The sequence below is a fragment of the Nerophis ophidion genome, linkage group LG23 (genome assembly GCF_033978795.1).
Source record: "Nerophis ophidion isolate RoL-2023_Sa linkage group LG23, RoL_Noph_v1.0, whole genome shotgun sequence".
NCBI classification, from domain to species: Eukaryota; Metazoa; Chordata; class Actinopteri; order Syngnathiformes; family Syngnathidae; genus Nerophis; species Nerophis ophidion.
Genome location: NC_084633.1, coordinates 17,138,251 through 17,158,313, shown reverse-complemented (window position 1 = coordinate 17,158,313; position 20,063 = coordinate 17,138,251). Strand labels below are relative to the sequence as shown.

Sequence of the window (20,063 nt, the reverse complement as noted above, 5' to 3'; positions counted from 1 at the left end):
GAGTTAAAGTACCTCAGAGTCTTGTTCACGAGTGAGGGAAGAGTGGATCGTGAGATCGACAGGCGGATCGGTGCGGCGTCTTCACTAATGCGGCCGCTGTATCGATCCGTTGTGGTGAAGAAGGAGCTGAGCCGGAAGGCAAAGCTCTCAATTTACCGGTCGATCTACGTTCCCATTCTCACCTATGGTCATGAGCTTTGGGTTATGACCGAAAGGACAAGATCACAGGTACAAGCGGTCGAAGTGAGTTTCCTCCGCCGTGTGGCGGGGCTCTCCCTTAGAGATAGGGTGAAGTGAAGTGAAGTATATTTATATAGCGCTTTTCTCTAGTGACTCAAAGCGCTTTACATAGTGAAACCCAATATCTAAGTTACATTTAAACCAGTGTGGGTGGCACTGGGAGCAGGTGGGCAAAGTGTCTTGCCAAAGGACACAACGGCAGTGACTAGGATGGCGGAAGCGGTAATCGAACCTGCAACCCTCAAGTTGCTGGCACAGACGCTCTACCAACCGAGCTATGCCAGGGTGAGAAGCTGTGCCATCCGGGACGATTTAGATTTAGATTTATTGGTTCCTGTGGGGAAATTCATTTTCACTGCCGTACATTTAAACATATAGACATTGCACATCACAAAACAAAAATAGGAAAAATTACATCATACATGACCAACACATTTACAGGCTTTATCAGACGGGTCATCCAGGCCTGCTGTTTAGGGCGGGTATAACTGCAGGGATAAGGCTTTTCCTGAGGCGGGCCCTCCGGAATTTGATTGTTCTGTACCTGCGGCATGATGGTAGTGGGATTATGTATTTGTGTAGCGGGTGACTGATATCCTGGACTATTGTGTTTGCCAGTCGAGTGATGGACCTGTGGTTTAAATCGGAAATGTTTGGTGTGGGTAGGCCAATGATTTTAGCTGCTATGTTTGTAATGCGTGTGAGTTTGGTCCGGTTGGTTACAGAAAGAATGTTGAAAAAACTTGTGGAACAGTACATAAGGATGGGTTGAACAATGCTTTGGTAAAGTAATAGCAGGAGATGAGTTGCAACGTATAGTCCTTTGAGTTTTCAGATGGCTGACAGTCTTTGTTGACTTCTTTTTTTGAATGTCCGTGGTGTTCTGATCAAAGGTGAGTTTATTGTCCAAAGTTACACCCAGGTATTTAAAAGTGTCAACTGTTTTGACTGTTTGTGTGTTCATGATGATGGGGTGCTGAGGTGAGGGGGGGTTGAACCATATTTCTTCTGTTTTATTGACATTGATTACCAGATAACTGGCTGTGCATGACTCTGTGACGAGCTCAAACTAAAGCTGCTGCGCCTCCACAGAGGAGCCAGATAAGGTGGTTCGGAAATCTGGTCAGGATGCCACCCGAACACCTCCCTAGGGAAGTGTTTCGGCCACGTCCGACCGGTAGTAGACCACGGGGAAGACCCATGACACGTTGGGAAGACTATCGAGCTGGACAAAGTGGCTAGGGAGAGGGAAGTCTGGGCTTCGCCAAAGCTTTTCATTTGGCACGCCGAACATCACTCAAATAGACTTGAAGAAACCTTTCAAACTATGGCTGTTCATGTATGCAATACCCCCGCAGCCCCGCAGGGGGCAACAGCAAGTGTCACAAAGAAGCAGCAGTGGGCAGAGTAAAAGAAGACGGCTCATTCAAACCAAAAATTGACTCTGGGGAAAATAACATTTAGACCTTTAACTGCAATCGGACAAGAAAGTATTGATTCATTGACCATGCAGTGGGATGTGTTTACTTTGCAATGGAGTAAAAAAACCCAGTCTCAAAGGAATATAGCCTGTGAAGGCACTTTTTGATGGAACCGTGGGCTCTTGAATCTGCGGCCCTCTTCATTATGTAGTCGAATAGCGTTGTTCTAGATCAGGGGTGCCCACACTTTTTCTGCAGGCGAGCTACTTTTCAATTGACCAACTCGAGGGGATCTACCTCATTTATATATATCATTTATATTTATTTATTTATGAAAGAGACATTTTTGTAAACAAGTTAAATGTGTTTAATGATAATACAAGCATGTGTAACACATATAGATGTCTTTCTTTCACAAAGACAAGAATATAAGTTGGTGTATTACCTGATTCTGATGACTTGCATTGATTGGAATCAGACAGTAATGATGATAACGCCCACATTTTCAAATGGAGGAGAAAAAAAGTTGTCCTTTCTGTACAATACCACATGAAAGTGGTTGGTTTTTGGCATCTAATTCATCCAGCTTCCATACACTTTACAAGAAAAAACAACGGCGGCAAATTCCGTAGCTTGCTTGATTGACATTCACGGCACCCGAGGGTCTTGTGAGATGACGCTGGCTGCTGCCAGTTCATTATTATGAAAAAATGACAGAGAGGAAGGCGAGAAACACTTTTTATTTCAACAGACTTTCGCGCCGTAACTTCCGTCAAAACTCTAAAGGCCGACTGCACATTTCCTATCTTCACAATAAAAGCCCTGCTTCATGCTGCCTGCGCTAACAAAATAAGAGTCTCGGAAAGCTGGCGTGCACAAGTGATGTGCACGCCAGCTTTCTGAGCGATCGCTTGTGCACGCCAGTTTTCCGAGACTCTGTATTTAGTTAGCGCAGGCAGCATGAAGCAGTGCTTTTATTGTGAAGATAGGAAATGTGCAGTCGGCCTTTAGAGTTTTGACGGAAGGTACGGCGCGAGAGTCTGTTGAAATAAAAAGTGTTTCTCGCCTTCCTCTCGGTCATATTTTAATAATAATGATCTTGCAGCAGCCAGCGTCATCTCACAAGACCCTCCGGTACCGTGAATGTCATTTAAGTGACGTCTTGGTGAAGATTGATGATCACTCATTTTTAGGTCTATTTTTTTTAAAAGCCTGGCTGGAGATCGACTAACACACCCCCCGCGGTCGACTGGTAGCTCGCGATCGACGTAATGGGCACCCCTGCTCTAGATCATGAGTGTCAAACTCTGGCCCACGGGCCAAATTTAGCCCGCCCTACAATTTCATTTGGCCCTTGAGGCAATATCAAATTAACATTAGAGCTGGCCCGCCGGTACTATAAAGGCACTGCCTTTAGCGTTGTCTACAATATGTTGTCACGTCCGCTTTTACTCCATACAAACAGCGTGCCGGCCAAGTCACATGATATATGCGACTTGTACACACACTTAAGTGAATGCCATGCATACTTGCTCAACAGCCATACAAGTCAGACTGACGGTGGCCGTATAAACAACTTTAACACTGTTACAAATATGCGCCACACTGTGAACCCACACCATACAAGAATGACTAACACATTTCGGGAGAACATTAGCACCGTAACACAACATAAACAGAACAGAACAAATACCCAGAACCCCTTGCAGCACTGACTACCACCAAAACCCGCCCCCCACCACCAACCCCACCCATCTCATTATTATTTTATTTTAAGATTTATTAGCCTGTGGAAAAATGTAATGTTGATATTTACCTCAGAAGGCTGCAAATAGAAAAAAGGCATTAAATGTTTTATTTAAATTGTATTTATTTGACCATTTATTTATTTATTGTTTGTTTTTTGAATGTTGATTTTGCACTATTAAGTTATATGATTATTGCTTGTTCCATATTCATTGTTCAAGCAAATCAGTGTAGCAAACTGAGCAATAATCAACAATTTATTCATGCACACTCTCTTGCTACTTCAAGGCTTGAATGTTTGATTCATTCATTATTGTTATTTTATTTTCAAATTTATTATTAGCCTGTGGACAAATTTTATTTTGATATTTACCTTAGAAGGTTGCAAATAGAAAAGAGGCACTCAATTTTTATTTAAATTTTATTTGATATGCCATTGATATTTTTTTAATAATTATTATTATTATTTGAAACTCAATTTTGCATGTCACTATAAAGTTATATAAGCCTTGCTTGTTCAATATTCAATGCAAAACTTGTTTGGGTCCCTATTAAAAGGTTCATTTGTTCAACCCTTGGCCCGCGGCTTTGTTCAGTTTTAAATTTTGGCCCACTCTGTTTTTGAGTTTGACACCCCTGCTCTAGCGAGTGACTTTTCAAAGGATGCTACATATTAGCAGTAATGCTACTTTTTGTAGCAACGCTTTTGCCCCACACTTGACAAATTACGGTTGTCTGTTCGACATATTCCCACTTGAAGCCGAACCACCGCCAGACAATGAAACCCCTGCTGTTTTAATTGGGAATTAAGTCTTCTTTCAATTCTTACCAGATCCGTACCTTCTTTCTCTCCTATTCCCACTCGTACGGCTACGTTAGCAGCTAACGTAGCCCAGTCTGCTACCTCTCTGCTGAGCGAGGGCGTATACGTATGTGACCTATGACGTGACAATATGTGACGTATGTAAGAATGTGCGCCTGCTTGTCTGTGAGAAGGAGAGACAGGAAAGAGTGAGAAGAACCTGAAGTGTAATGCCCGCCGCTAAAAGCAACTGCGTGAGATCGTATACTCGATAATTACGATATAGTCATTTTCTATATCACACAGAGACAAACCCGCGATATATCGTATATATCGATATATCACCCAGCCCTACAAGGGGGTGTTATTTAGTTAGTGCCTGTCAAACTAGGCCTGGGCAATATATCGAATATACTCGATATATCGCGGGCTTGTCTCTGTGCGATATAGAAAAGGACTATATCGTAATTATCGAGTATACGTTCTCACACAGTTGCTTTTAGCTGCGGGCATTACACGACAGGCTTTTATCACTCTTTGTTGTCTCTGCTTCTCACAGAGACGTAAAACAAGCGCACCTTCTTACATACGTATAGGCCCTTGCGGAGCAGACAGGTAGCGGCATTGGTAAACTTAGCTGTGGTGCGAGTGGTAATACAAGACAAAAGAAAGTGCAAATCTGGTAACAAATGAAGGGAAGAATTAATTCCCAAGAAAGCAGCTCAGGGTCCATCGACTGGTGGTGGTTTGGCTTCAAGCGGGAATATGTTGAACAGACAACCGTAATTTGTAAAGTGTGGGGCAAAAGCTTTGCTACAAAAAGTAGCATTGCTGCTAATACATAGCATCATTTGAAAAGTCACCCGCTACAAAATGAAGAGTGCTTGAAACTCCGCATGTCAAAATCTCCATTCGGTGCCACACCAACAAAAAGCCGAGGCAACCATTTTCAGATCAACACCGTATGAAAAAAAATAGTCAACAACAGAAGGAGATAACGTCTGCAGTAACTTCCCACATATTGAAGGACATAACCTATTAATCTTCCTATTATGCAGCTCATTTTTATTTGACAGTTATTGAAATATATTGTGTGACATCATGCACAAAAGTGCACTTTATTTGTTTTAAACTATTGTAGTGGCGTTCTGTACAAAAAGTGCACTTTAATTTAGTGTTGTTTTGATGTCATCTTAGTGACATCATGCACAAAAGTGCACTCGTAGCTTGTTTTAAAATTTCTCTGACAATCTTGCACTTTGTTGTGGAAATGACATGAATGTTTGTGCCACTGCTTAATAACTGTTTAATAAAAACAGTTTTGGTCAATTGGCTTAGTTGTGATTTCCCTCTCTGCATGAAAGTTTAAATGTATTAATGCAGTATGAAGAAGAATGTTTTAATATAGACAAGAAGAATCATCACACTGCTGTGATTATATGCAGCAAGTGTTCATTCAAGGCTAAGGCAAAATATGGAGATATATATCGTCTATCGTGACATGTCTTAAAATATCAAGATATTAAAAAAAGGCCATATCGCCCAGCCCTATGTCAAACTATAGAGTCTTTCTGCGGCCTGGGCGCTATGTTGCTGTCTAACGTTACTACACACTTTGCATAATGACGCCAGTCCTGCCCACAGGAATCGTTAAGAGAATCGTTTAAAAATGGCAAGCATTTCCAAGGAATTGATACAAAAAGAACCAGTTATGAACAAGAAGTGGTTTTCGATTCCCATTGCTAAGTGAATCTAAGTGTTTATAGCATTCACGCAAGCTTTGTTAGCGTCCTCATGGTTGTTTTCTACTTTTGCTTTGTTTCACTGCATTTGCAAATTGACCTGTATTAGGTTCTCCATTGAACTAGGTTGTGGTACTAGTGTACTGCGTATTGCCCTCTCCCAAAGGAGTGTATCATATAATTGTCCGCACATGGTTCACTTCTAGCATCCTTTGATCAGTTGTATCAGTTTGGAATTCACAGTCAGTAACATGTTGGTCCATGTGTGTTGCAACATCGGTTAAAGCACATTTTAAAGAAGAAAGACAAACCTTAGGCGAGTGACTAACCATCAATCAATCAATCAATGTTTATTTATATAGCCCTAAATCACAAATGTCTCAAAGGACTGCACAAACCATTATGACTACGACATCCTCGGAAGAACCCACAAAAGGGCAAGGAAAACTCACACCCAGTGGGCAGGGAGAATTCACATCCAGTGGGACGCCAGTGACAATGCTGACTATGAGAAACCTTGGAGAGGACCTCAGAAGTGGGCAACCAACTCCCCCTCTAGGGGACCGAAAGCAATGGATGTCGAGCGGGTCTAACATGATATTGTGAAAGTTCAATCCATAGTGGCTCCAGCACAGCCGCGAGAGTTCAGTTCAAAGTGGATTCAAGACAGCAGCGAGAGTCCCGTCCACAGGAAACCATCCCAAGCAGAGGCGGATCAGCAGCGTATAAATGTCCCCAACCGATACACAGGCGAGCGGTCCATCCTGGGTCCCGACGAGCGGTCCATCCTGGGTCTCGACTCTGGACAGCCAGTACTTCATCCATGGTCATCGGACCGGACCCTCTCCACAAGGGAGGGGAGGGCATAGGAGAAAAAAGAAAAGAAGCGGCAGATCAACTGGTCTAAAAAGGAGGTCTATTTAAAGGCTAGAGTATACAGATGAGTTTTAAGCTGCGACTTAAATGCTAACCTTCGTCTTAGGGATGAGTTGATTAGGCAGGTTTCTCAGCTGCTGTCGTTTCATTACGGATATATCCAGTTAAATCCATCTACTAATTAGATGTGCATGGTATTTTAAACCAATAGGGTATCACAACAAGGACAAAAAACAACAAAGACAAAAAGAATGCATCCTGGACCTATTAAGCCAACAATTGCCCAATCAGCTGTCTGATCGTGTACTGCATACAGGGAGCTAATTAGGAGACAAGGGATGGTGTGGAGTCTGAATAAACAGCTTTTCATGCACAGGAGATCTCCAGGAATACCCCAAGCACCATAGTAACATTACACCACCTCCTACCCTGGTTGAGGTACAATGGCCCACCCTGGGACTAAGGCAGGAAAATAGTCGAGGGAACGGCGCTTGGTTATAAGTTGCACGATGGAGTGAATTGTTGTGGTTACAGTCGTGTGAAGTAGAGTGCAAGGTACTGCCACAAATATGACGCCTCTGGTTAAATGCTAAGATGTGGGGAGGCGGGGGTATGTGAGAGGTAAACAAACAAATGGAGAACACGCTTCAGTTTCCTGTATGCCATTGCTGCTGAGCCCATCTGTGATACCCTACTCACCTGGTCAGGATTTAAACGTATTACTTGTATATTAGGTAAAAAAAAATATGCAAGTTATTCTAGCTTTCAGACAAGAGACATTTGCTTGACATTGATTGATGTTACTTGCAGCCAGAACTGCACTTTTATACCAACTATTGCAATTACTGGGGATCTGATCAGATGTTGGTGTTTTCTGGAGAAAAAAACACCAATTTCACAACATACCATATTGTGCGTCATTTAACCTGAATGTAAGACGACACATTCAGTCAAAAAGTGATTATTTTTAACAGCTCCAATAAATCCCTACACTGAAGTAGGCAGTAAAACCCATCCATTCATCCATTTTCTACCGCTTATTCCCTTTGGGGTCACGGGGGGCGCTGGTGGCTATCTCAGCTACATTCAGGTGGAAGGCAGTGCACAAACTGGACAAGTCGCCACCTCATCGCAGGGCCAACACAGATAGACAGACAACATTCACACTCACATTCACACACTAGGGCCAATTTAGTGTTGCCAATCAACCTATCCCCAGGTGCATGTCTTTGGAAGTGGGAGGAAGCCGGAGTACCCGGAGGGAACCCACACATTCACGGGGAAGACATGCAAACTCCACACAGAAAGATCCCGAGCCCGGGATTGAACCCTGACTACTCAGGACCTCCGTATTGTGAGGCAGACGCACTAACCCCTCTTCCACCGTGAAGCCCGGCAGTAAAACATTCTCATTAAAAGATATAGAACAACTTTTACCAGTTGCTTAGAATATTTATCAGAGGTACTGGATAGAAAGTTCAAAGTAGAATCGAATAGAAAGTACTTTATTGATCTCTGGGGGAAATTCATCGCTTTATACAGTATACTGTGAAAAAGACAGGCTGGTTCCTAACATATCTAAACTGTCATGTTCGTGCATTGCAATATTTGACCACCCTTCAACATAATGAACTAAAAGGGCGATGCCTTGTGGCTCGCAAGCGTCTTCAGTCTGGTCTTGTTTGCTTACCGGTACTTGCTAGCGTCATTTATTGAACAGGCGTCAACTTTCAGTCCACACATATCATTAAGTCGTGTATAAAGAGAGTATGGCCAACTAAACAACAGACGCTATGACTGCTACCAAGGACGTGTGTGGCCGTGCCCGGATGCATGCGATTGCTGTCGTTTTGGTGTTAGTTTTTCTAATGAAATAAACCAAAATAATACATCAATATTAGGGGTGTAACGGTACGTGTATTTGTATTGAACCGTTTCGGTTCGGTGCGGAGGAATAGCGAACGAGTTCAACACGTACATATGAAGTAGCCGCCTATGCTAAAGTCTTAACAAGCTGCTCCGCTCCGTTCTGCCTCTGTGTCCGTCTGTACACAGCACCCTGCATTGTCCCGCCCACACAACCATCTGATTGGTTACATACAAAGCCAATCAGCAATGCGTATTCAGAGCGGATGTCGTCAGGGCTTCAGTGTCGATGTCGAGCAGATAGGTCTTTAGCAGGGGAGCAACGCACTCTCCCCAAATTATATTCCAAGTCAACTACTTTCTAAACACTATGAGCCCGTTGACCTTCTAGAAACAAACTGCAGCTCAGCTCACTCGCAGTCCTGGCTTTAGGTGAAGGCTAGTTAGCTTTTAGCGAAACGTTAACTCATTTTGCGGTGTATGCGTGCATGTGCGTGTGTGTGTCCGCGCGTGTGTTACGGACAGTGTTGATTGAGGTGTGTTGAAGCATCAAAAAAGGACATTATATTAAATGAAGAGTTTCTGTCTCTGATAGTGTATACAATAATTTAAGTGCATCATAAAGCCTACATAAACTCCATGGTGGTCAGGGATGAATTTTCAGCTCTAGTTACATTAATCATTAGTAATGTAGCGGCCTAGTTTTGAATGGCAGGGTCCCTGCTATCACATGTTGATACAAATATAACATTTACATAATAAAAATTAACTACAGGCTTCCCCAATGCTGTAATAAATTAAGCATGATGAGTTGACTTGAAACTGTTTAATGTTGCACTTTTTATATGTAGAAGAAAAGTTGTGTCATTTTATTTAATCAAAGCAACAATTTGAGGCAGTTTAATGTGGATTAACGTGGGCAGAATTATTATAGTCTTCCCAATGTTAAAAGGACCAAGCCATTGTTTACAAATTTGGTAAATAAATACCCCAAAAATTTATATTTTGTTGTTTTCTTACTGTACCGAAAATTAACCGAACAGTGGCCTCTAAACCGAGGTACGTACCGAACCGAAATTTTTGTGTACCGTTACACCCCTAATCAATATAGTTCTAAACATACTCCAACTCATAAACTTGCTGTAAAACTTGTTTTTATTTTGTGAAAGTAGAATTTTGCGGCCATATTTGACGCACTCTGCTGCTACATTCCTGCTGCGTTTGACGTCAAAAAGTACACAGAACGAACAAAAAATAACTTATCCTTATTTTGCCAAAATCTTCATTAGCTTTGGACCAACAATTAGGACTTGTGTGTGTGTGTAAAGTATGTCAAGTGTGGTGTCTGCCTCCAATGTACTTGTAATTACTGCACTCAATATGTATTATTTTAACTGATCTTTTTTTTTTTGTAACATGGTTAGTGAAAAAGTGTGCTTTTGTACTTATTTTCCCATATGTGTGTGTGTGCGTGTTTGTGTGTATGTATATGTATGTATGTATGTAGATATGTGTGCATATATATGTATATATACACATACATACATACATATATCTATATATTTATACATAGATATATGTAGGTCTGTATATATATATATGTATTTATGTATGTATGTATATATATATATGTATTTATGTATATATATATATATATATATATATATATGTATGTATGTATATATATATATATATATATATATATATGTATGTATATATATGTATGTATATATATATATGTATATATATATATGTATGTATGTATATATATATATATGTATGTGTGTGTGTATATATATATATATATGTATGTATGTATGTGTGTGTATATATATATATATATATATATGTATGTATATATATATATATATATATGTATGTATATATATATATGTATATATATATATATATACATATATATATCTTTATATATATATCTATATATATATAACATTTGGACAACCCTGCCCTAAGGGGTATTAAGTGCCTGAGAAAGAGTTGTTGTGCCTCCATTCATGCTGCACATCTCTCTCTGAGATGATGCGTGAGGTGCATGCACATCAAGGCTCACATTTATAGTGCAATAAAAGATAACATTATTACAAAGTGTCATGGCTGTAATTACCTAACAAATTAATTTGTAGTTCAACGTTGGCTTAATCACAGCCAGCGCTTAGTGTTGTAGAGTCCTAAATTGCTGTGTGATCGAAGGCAGGATTGCCTCATGACAATGGCATCATCATCACCACATTCAACATGTAACACTAGAACCGTATAAGGTAGACTCGACAGGGAATTAAGTGACTTTACAGTTTTATAATGTAGATATTCAAAGGGGAACTGCACATTTTTTGGAATTTCGCATATCATTCAATTGCTTTTCTTTTTTTAAGGAATTATAACTAGTAAATAAATGCAATCAAAAGTCAGCTTCCAATGAAGCATATATGGGAACTGCTCTATTCTGCCTATAAAGCACCTAAAAAACATCCAAACAACTCCTAACAATAACAGGCACATTTATAATGACATGGAATATTCATGTTTTTCCTAATTTTAAGCATCCTTTTGCTTTTTGCTTTGACAACTCCAATAGTCAGTGCATACTTCGTGAGCGCTAACAAACATAATAAAACATCACCTACTGTATAACGTCTGCTGTCATTAGGATGCCGACTAATAGAATCTTGCTATATTCCCGTTTAGATGAAGAATAACTCATTATCCTTGTGAAAAAAAGGAGTTGTAAAACCAAGCATCTTTTTGTGTCGTACATGCCTTATCCAGATCTAAATTGGCTGTCAAAGTGTACCAACTTGTTGGACTACGTCCTCCTCCTTCTACTATCAAGGTGAGAGGAGTTATTTATAATCTAGTATACACTTTCACGAACATTGATGTGAGGAAGCAGCTCACCAGCAAACAATGTCAATATAGCCCGGCTTTGCTATAGTTTGTCTGTGTTATCGCCTATAATAACAGTATAACTATACTTGATTAATATTCAAGTCGCAAAATGTAAATGGAATATTGTTGGCGGTTTTTGGGGTGGTTATTTATTGGGTGTTGTGGGCCGAATAGAGGGCGTCCCATTGGCTCTGTTGTAAGGTGACTTCTATTTAGACTACATTAAAAACAATTACAGCCGTCGTCATGTCTTTCATAATGATTGTTTGATTACAAAAATAAATGCAGTTCCTCATAGGGCTGGGCGATATGGCCTTTTTTTTTAATATCTCTATATTTTTAGGCCATGTCACGATACACAATATACATCTCGATATTTTGCCTTAGCCTTGAATGAAAACTTGATGTATTTAATCACAGCAGTATGATGAGTCCATGTGTCTACATTAAAACATTTTTGTTCATACTGCATTAATACATTTAAACTTTCATGCAGAGACGGAAATCACAACTAAGTCAATTGACCAAAAGTGTATATCAAGCAGTGGCACAAACATTCATGTCATTTCAAAACAGAAAGTGCAAGATTGTCAGAGACATTTTAAAACAAGCTATGAGTGCACTTATGTGCATGATGTCACTAAGATGACATATCAAAACAACACTAATTTAAAGTGCGCTTTTTCTACAGAACGCCACGACAATAGTTTAAAACAAATAAAGTGCACTTTTGTGCATGATGTCACACAAAGTATTTCAATAACTGTCAAATAAAAATGAGCTGCATGATAGGAAATCAAATAGAGTATGTCCTTCACTATGTGGTTGGTTACTGCAGACGTTATCTCCTTTTGCTGTTGACTATTTTTTCATACGGTGTTGATGGGGAAATGGTTGCCTTGGCATTTTGTTGGTGTGCCACCAAACGAAGATGTTGACATGCAGAGTTTCAAGCGCTTTTCATTCGCTAGCAGATCCATCCATCCATTTTCTACCGCTTATTCCCTTTGGGGTCGCGGGTGCGCTGGTGCTTATCTCAGCTACAATCGGGCGGAAGGCGGGGTACACCCTGGACAAGTCGCCACCTCATCGCAGGGCCAACACAGATAGACAGACAACATTCACCCTCACATTCACACACTAGGGCCAATTTAGTGTTGCCAATCAACCTATCCCCAGGTGCATGTCTTTGGAAGTGCGAGGAAGCCGGAGTACCCGGAGGGAACCCACGCATTCACGGGGAGAACATGCAAACTCCACACAGAAAGATCCCGAGCCCGGGATTGAACTCGAGAATACTCAGGACCTTTGTAGTCTGAGCCAGACTAACCCCTCTGCCACCGTGAAGCCCATTCTCTAGCAGGTGACTTTTCAAATGATGCTACATATAAATGGTAAATGCGTTGTACTTGTATAGCGCTTTTCTACCTTCAAGGTACTCAAAGCTCTTTGACACTACTTCCACATTCACACACACATTCACAAACTGATGGAGGGAGCTGCCATGCAAGGCGCTAACCAGCACCCATCAGGAGCAAGGATGAAGTGTCTTGCTGAGGACACAACGGACGTGATAAGGTTTTGTACTAAGTGGGGATTGAACCAGGGACCCTCGGGTTGCGCACGGCCACTCTCCCAACTGCGCCACGCCATCCCAGATAACATCTTATGTTAGGTTATTGGGCTGCAGTCAGCTAAGGGTGGGGGATCAACCGGTTTCACAGTTAAGCAGTTGCCATTTTTTGTCCCATAAAAATTAAAAATCATCGTCTTACTGTGTCCATCATTGTTGCCTAGTAATCAGGAAGTCATGACAGTGTGGATGTTTTACAGAACAGGACAAGACTAGGATTTTTTTTTTAAGATGGTCATAAGCATTTATCTGCTTACTTTAAATGAAGTTTCCAATTAAGTGCAGAGTAGTTTCTTTTTTCTCTCCTCCTGTTTCTTACTTTTTGATGCTCTGTTTACAATCTGATAAAAGTTCACCAGCACAAAATTTGATGACTTGTGGATTACCCCGGTTTAAGGATTTTGTTCAGGAGTATAAGTGAGGCATGCTGGGAAGGAGAGGGGTACATATAAGCAGTAATGCTACTTTTTGTAGCAAAGTTTGCGCCCCACACTTGACATATTACGGTTGTCTGTTCCACATATTCCCCAGACGATGGACCTCTTGCTGTTTTCCTTAAGAATTCATTCTTCCTTTATTTATTAATATATTTGCACCTTCTTTCTCTCATATTGCCACTCACATCACAGCTAAAGTTAACCGTGCCGCTACCTCTCTTCTCCGCGAGGGCGTATACGTATGCGACGTATGTAAGAAGGTGCGCCTGTTTTACATCTCTTTTTTCCAAGATGGCGCTGCTGTATTGGCTGCTGTAGGCAGGAGCTCTGTGCTCTCGTGTCATCCTTTTGTGTTTCCCTCTTGTATTCATGTGGTATTATATTTTCTTGCATTTTGGTCCGGGACCCTTTGGGACTGTGTGACAAGGGGTGGCACTTTCGTGACCTCTGTGGTGCTTTTTTTGTGGACTTCTGGATCTGCCTCCCGGGAGCCTTTTGGCCATGGAGACCAGCTGCAGGGTGTCTGCCACACCAGAGTCTGTTTGGATGTACTGGAGGAGATGCGGATGAGGGGACAGGACTGTGGAGCTAGCACTGAGCTACTGGGACGGAGAGGCTTCGCGGTGTCTTGACTGGGTGAGCAGGTGTCGGACACCTCAGTCACCTTGGACGTATCCTCGCTCATCCATTCGGACTGGACACTGGCCGAGAGTGGAGTCGGCTGTCCTGGTTGCTTTGTTGGGTCTGCTCCTGTCTCTGGCCATCCTCCCTCCACCCCAGCAGACGATGGCGTGGAACACCGCAGAGGCCACCACAGTGTATATGTTTCTTTTACTTTTTATTCATAGCTGTATGTAGAAGTGTCTGGTTGTATCTGCTGCTTTAATGTCTTTGATGTTTGATGTTTCCCTCTTACACACATGGAAGAGGGATGTGTACTATGGCTATGAGTTGTTGTTGTTGTTTTTTTTCTTCCCTTGGCCTCAGTCTGCACCCCCACTCCAGGGTCTAGGCTAAGACCGATTTTTAAATTTTATTTTAATCTTCTATTTTTTTCTTTCCCCCCACCCCCCACCCCACCCCCTTGTTTACCTGTATGTCATCTTTTTTGTAAGGGGCGCTGGAAGCCGGCAGACCCGTCAGCGATCCTGTTCTGTCTCCCTGTAATGTTTGTCTGATCTTGAATGGGATTGTGCTGAAAATTGTAATTTTCCTGACGGAATAAAGAAAGTACTATCTATCTATCTATCTATCTATCTATCAGAAAGAGTGAGAAGAGCCTGTAGTGTAATGCCTGCAGCCAAAAACAACTGCGTGAGAACGTAAACACGAATATCACGATATAGTCATTTTCTACATTACACAGTCAAACCCGTGATATATCGAGTATATTCGATATATCTCCAAGCCCTAGTTCCCCTTTAATCGAACAGACTAATCGATAGATCAATGAATTGGCAAAACAATCGATAGCTGCAGCCTTACTCACTTGTGTTGTCACCAGCTATTTACACACTAATTGTGTGGACTCATTTGTTGTGGATAGTAAAGCTATATTATTATGCGACCTGTACACTTACTACTGTACCAGTACAACTGAAGTTCTTTGAAATGTTTGCTGTAATGTGAGTCACTAACGTGAGATATTGAGATAGTGTAAGATAACTGTACAACCAGCCAGGGCTCAGCGTCACAACACTCCGAATTGACCTCATTATTATTATTACACAGACATAATTGTTGTCATGTCGCTCCCCCCTGTGAGTCATGGTTCCGTGTTACATTTGCACCTCCACCCGCCGAAACTCACAGACAGATTTTTGGATGCATTTTGTCTGCTTCCACCCAAGAGGGAGCGCCATAAACGCTCTGCCCAACCCTCCACCCATTTTCAGATCTGTGATACCTCCCCAGCCGTGCATGCTATCATCTTTTCAATCAGAAATATTCAGATTCCCTTTTAAAGTGGAAAATACACATCGTTGCCCCTCAGGCCAATCTTTGATGTGCATTTTTGATGAGGTGGGAATTCTCTTGTGCGCCTGCGCAGCTGAGGACAGTGTGTTTTTGCAAATTTCCTGCCTGAGAGAGTCTCTTTTCGCTTTCCTGCTACAAAGCTTGATGATGAAGCCGAACTCGCTGCAGGGTTTTTATTTTAGCATTCAGTTTGTGTTTACTGTATTTACTTTGGCGCCGTTGTTTGGTCGCTCTGCAACAAGAGTGTACAGCAAGCAGCACGACGCACTGTAGAGGCAAGTAGTGATCTAATTGTAAGAGGATTGTGGACCTAAGCTGGTTTACGGCAGTGAGACTGGAGCTCACGGTGGCATTTGCAAGGGAGTGTAGTCCTCAAGCGCAGACACATACACACATATCTGTTCCCTTGCTTCTCTCTCGTTTTTTTTTTTTTATTCCTCCTCTCAGATTGGCTGACAGAGCAGCCCTCCCCCTTCATCCCTTCCCCCAATGCTTCTAGAAGAATCGACGTCACACATCCAGAGTCCCCACCGCCATAACTGTTAATATTAAACAATGTGGTGTAACCACCGCAGATTTTTTTTTTTCCCCACAAGGAATCACCTCGTGTTGGTCAAAGTACCGAAACAGACGAGGGTCATGGGGAGGGTGTCCGGGATGAGGAACAAATATGACCAAGAGGACGAGAAGCAGATGCTTCGGCCTCTGATTCTGTGAGCAGACCGATGCCGGTGGAACCGCATCAGGCAGAGGTCGTAGCCACCTGCAGGGGGAGGGTGGCGCAAATGTACACGACAAAAATGCAATGGCGGCGAAAACCACAAGATGGCGTATGTGAGCAAACATGTCCTACTGTTAAACAAGAGAGGGGCTGTATAGGCTCCACGACAGCAACCTGGTTTCCCCTCAGTGTGGGCCTCAGTGTTACATAAGACTTTGTGTGTGTGTGTGTGTGTGTGTCAGGGCTGGTCTATTGTGCGTGCGTGCGTGCGTGAGTTAAGTATTCATTGATTCACTGTGTGTACTTGAGAGCCAATGGCAGCAGGCTAGTTTCAAAAAGTGTTTATTTCACTTTCGCCGTTTATTTAATCACGACCAAGAGTATACGAAGGCTAAAAGCACATTTATTGCATCCTGTTTACATTTTCAATCCCCAGCATCCTTATTATGTAACGGTATGTTCTGATGCCCTATACCCACAATGCACCTGACCCCTCGCTTGTGAACAGATCATTTTCTTTGACCTCGGGGTGACCTCTCCACCTTGGATTTTCACACTCGGATGGATTTCACACTTTACTGCAGTGGCACCTCCTTAGTGGCTCAATAAAAAAGTTGTATATTTTGGAGTTCAACACACATTTTCGGAAAAAGCGTGGCGTTTCCCAACCATGCATAAAGACCCTGCATTCAGTTGTGGTCAAAAGTTTACATACACTTGTAAAGAACATAATGTCATGGCTGTCTTGAGTTTCCAATTATTTCTACAACTCTTATTTTTTTGTGATCGAGTGATTGGAGCACATACTTGTTGGTCACAAAAAAACATTCATGAAGTTTGGTTCTTTGATGACTTTATTATGGGTTTACTGAAAATGTGACCAAATCTGCTGGGTCAAAAGTATACATACAGCAATGTTAATATTTTGCAAGTTTCCCTGCAATAAGGCGCTTTTGGTAGCCATCCACAAGCTTCTGCTTGAATTTTTGACCACTCCTTTTGACAAAATTGGTGCAGTTCAGCTAAATTTGTTGGTTTTCTGACATGGACTTGTTTCCTCAGCATTGTCCACAGGTTTAAGTCAGGACTTTGGGAAGACCATTCTAAAACCTTAATTCTAGCCTGATTTAACCATTCATTTACCACTTTTGACGTGTGTTCGGGGGTCACTGTCCTGTTGGAACACCCAACTGTGCCCAAGACCCAACCTCCAGGCTGATGATTTTAGGTTGTCCTGAAGTATTTTGGAGGTAATCCTCCTCTTTCATTGTCCCAATTACTCTCTGTGAAGCACCAGTTCCATTGGCAGCAAAACAGGCCAAGAGCATAATACTACCACCACCATGCTTGATGGTAGACCTGGTGTTCAAGGCCTCACCTTTCCTCCTCCACACATATTGCTGGGTATTGTGGCCAAACAGCTAAATTTTTGTTTCATCTGACCACTCCAGAAGGTTTTATCTTTGTCCATGTGATCAGCAGCAAACTTTAGACGAGCCTTAAGGTGTCGCTTTTCGAGCAAGGGCTTCTTTCTTGCATGGTAGCCTCTCAGTCCATGGCAATGAAAAAAAACAAGCTTGACTGTGGACACTGACACCTGTGTTCCAGCAGCTTCCAATTCATTGCAGACCTGCCTATTGGTTGTTCTCGGTTGACTTTTGATTATCATGACCAATTTTTCTCAGCAGCAGGTGATAGCTTACGTTTTCATCCTGTTCGTGGCAATAACAAAACTGTGCCATGCACTTTATACTTACTTAATTGTCTGCACAGTTGCTATTGGGACCTTAAGCTGATTTAAAATGGCTCCAAGTGACATTCCTGACTTGTTCAAGTAAATGATTCGTTTTTTCAGATTTGTACTGAGTTCCTTTAACTTTACCATTTTCGCATTTGTAACTGAGTGTAATGACTGCATCTTGTGGCCAAACAGCTCAATTTTTGTTTCATCTGACCACAGAACTTTCTGTGTGGAGTTTGCATGTTCTCCCCGTGACTGTGTGGGTTCCTTCCGGGTACTCCGGCTTCCTCCCTACTTCCAAAGACATGCACCTGGGGATAGGTTGATTGCCAACACTAAATTGGGCCTAGTGTGTGAATGTGAGTGTGAATGTTGTCTGTCTATCTGTGTTGGCCCTGCGATAAGATGGCGACTTGTCCAGGGTGTACGCCGCCTTCCGCCGAATTGTAGCTGAGATAGGCACCAGCGCCCCCCGCGATCCCAAAGGGAATAAGCGGTACAAAATGGATGGATGGATGAAGTCACACCTCATACATACAGCATCTAGCTGAATAACAGATATACAAGTATTTTCTGAACCATAGGGCGCAATGGATTATAAGGCGCACTACCGATGAATAGTCTATTTTCAATCTTTTTTCATATAAAAGGTGCATTAAAGGAGTCATATTATGATTTTTTTTCTAAATGGAAAACACTTCCTGGTGTCTACATAACATGTAATGGTGGTTCTTTGGTCAAAATATTGCATAGATCATGTTTTACAGATCATTTTCGAGCCGCTTTCTGATAGTTGCTTCAGGATGCGCCGGTTTGTGGGCGGTCTTATTTACGTGGCTCACCTTCGAGAGCGTCTTCTTCCCCTCATCTTTGTTGTAGCGGTGTAGCGTGCAAGGACGGGAGTGGAAGAAGTGTCAAAAGATGGAGCTAACTGTTTTAATGACATTCAGACTTTACTTTAATCAATAACGGAGCAGCATCTCCTCATCCGGAAACAACAACAAGGCCGCAAATGTGTCTTGTGAAAAACCGGCCGGCCGGAACTCTCTAATGGCTAAAGCTCCTTGGGTGAATAATGTAAACTCACAACACCGATATGTTTTAGCGCTTTCATGGCAAGTTTAATGACAAATATAAGTTAGAACTTTACACTACTTTATATAAGTAATGGCAACAGCGGTGGATAAATGTCCCATAGCAAGAAGGTAAAGAAAAAGAAGAAGCTAATTGACTACGTCTGCGGTACGGACTATAAAGGTGAAAGCCCGCAATTTTTCAGGATTTATGCAGATTCCAAATATAGATCAGCAGGTACCAGAAGGTAAGAAAAGTTGCTTTTGCACAATATTGCGAAACAAAATGCAAGATAATAGATCTTACCTTATACACACACTATAATAATACTCGTATGTTGAAGCACAGTACAATCCATCAAGCGGTGCGGCTTCATAGCCATAAAACATTTTTGATAGATTTTTGAGCGCCATGTGTAATGTTCTATATCAGGGGTAGGGAACCTATGGCTCTAGAGCCAGATGTGGCTCTTTTGATGACTGCATCTGGCTCTCTGATAAATCTGAGCTGCACGTTGCTTAACACGATAAGTAATGAATAATTCCACTAGTAATCACAGTGTTAAAAATAATGTTAAAAATATAAAACATTCTCATGCATTTTTAATCCATCCATCTGTTTTCTACCGCACCTGTTCAAGAAGTTGCGTTAATGGTAAGAAGTTATTTATTTATTATTGGTTAGTGTGGGGCTTGTCCTCCTGGCGTTTCTTCAGACCCCCAAGCACCGACATGAGAGCCTGTTTCAGGGTTACAATATTGTTTTATTTTTCAATAAGTCTCTCAGTTGCTTTCCAGCAATAGTATTTCCAGCCCCAACCCAGTCTCTCCTCCTGGCTGCTGCTTATAACAGAGCGACAGGTGATTAGATAACAAGGCCC

At 41.8% G+C, this 20,063-nt stretch overlaps 1 protein-coding gene across 4 annotated transcripts in view; it reads left to right on the top strand.

Annotated features, from left to right (window-relative positions):
• tnrc6c1 (trinucleotide repeat containing adaptor 6C1) overlaps positions 1-20,063 on the top strand; it is a 121,331-nt gene that overhangs the window by 33,220 nt on the left and 68,048 nt on the right. The window lies entirely within an intron of this gene.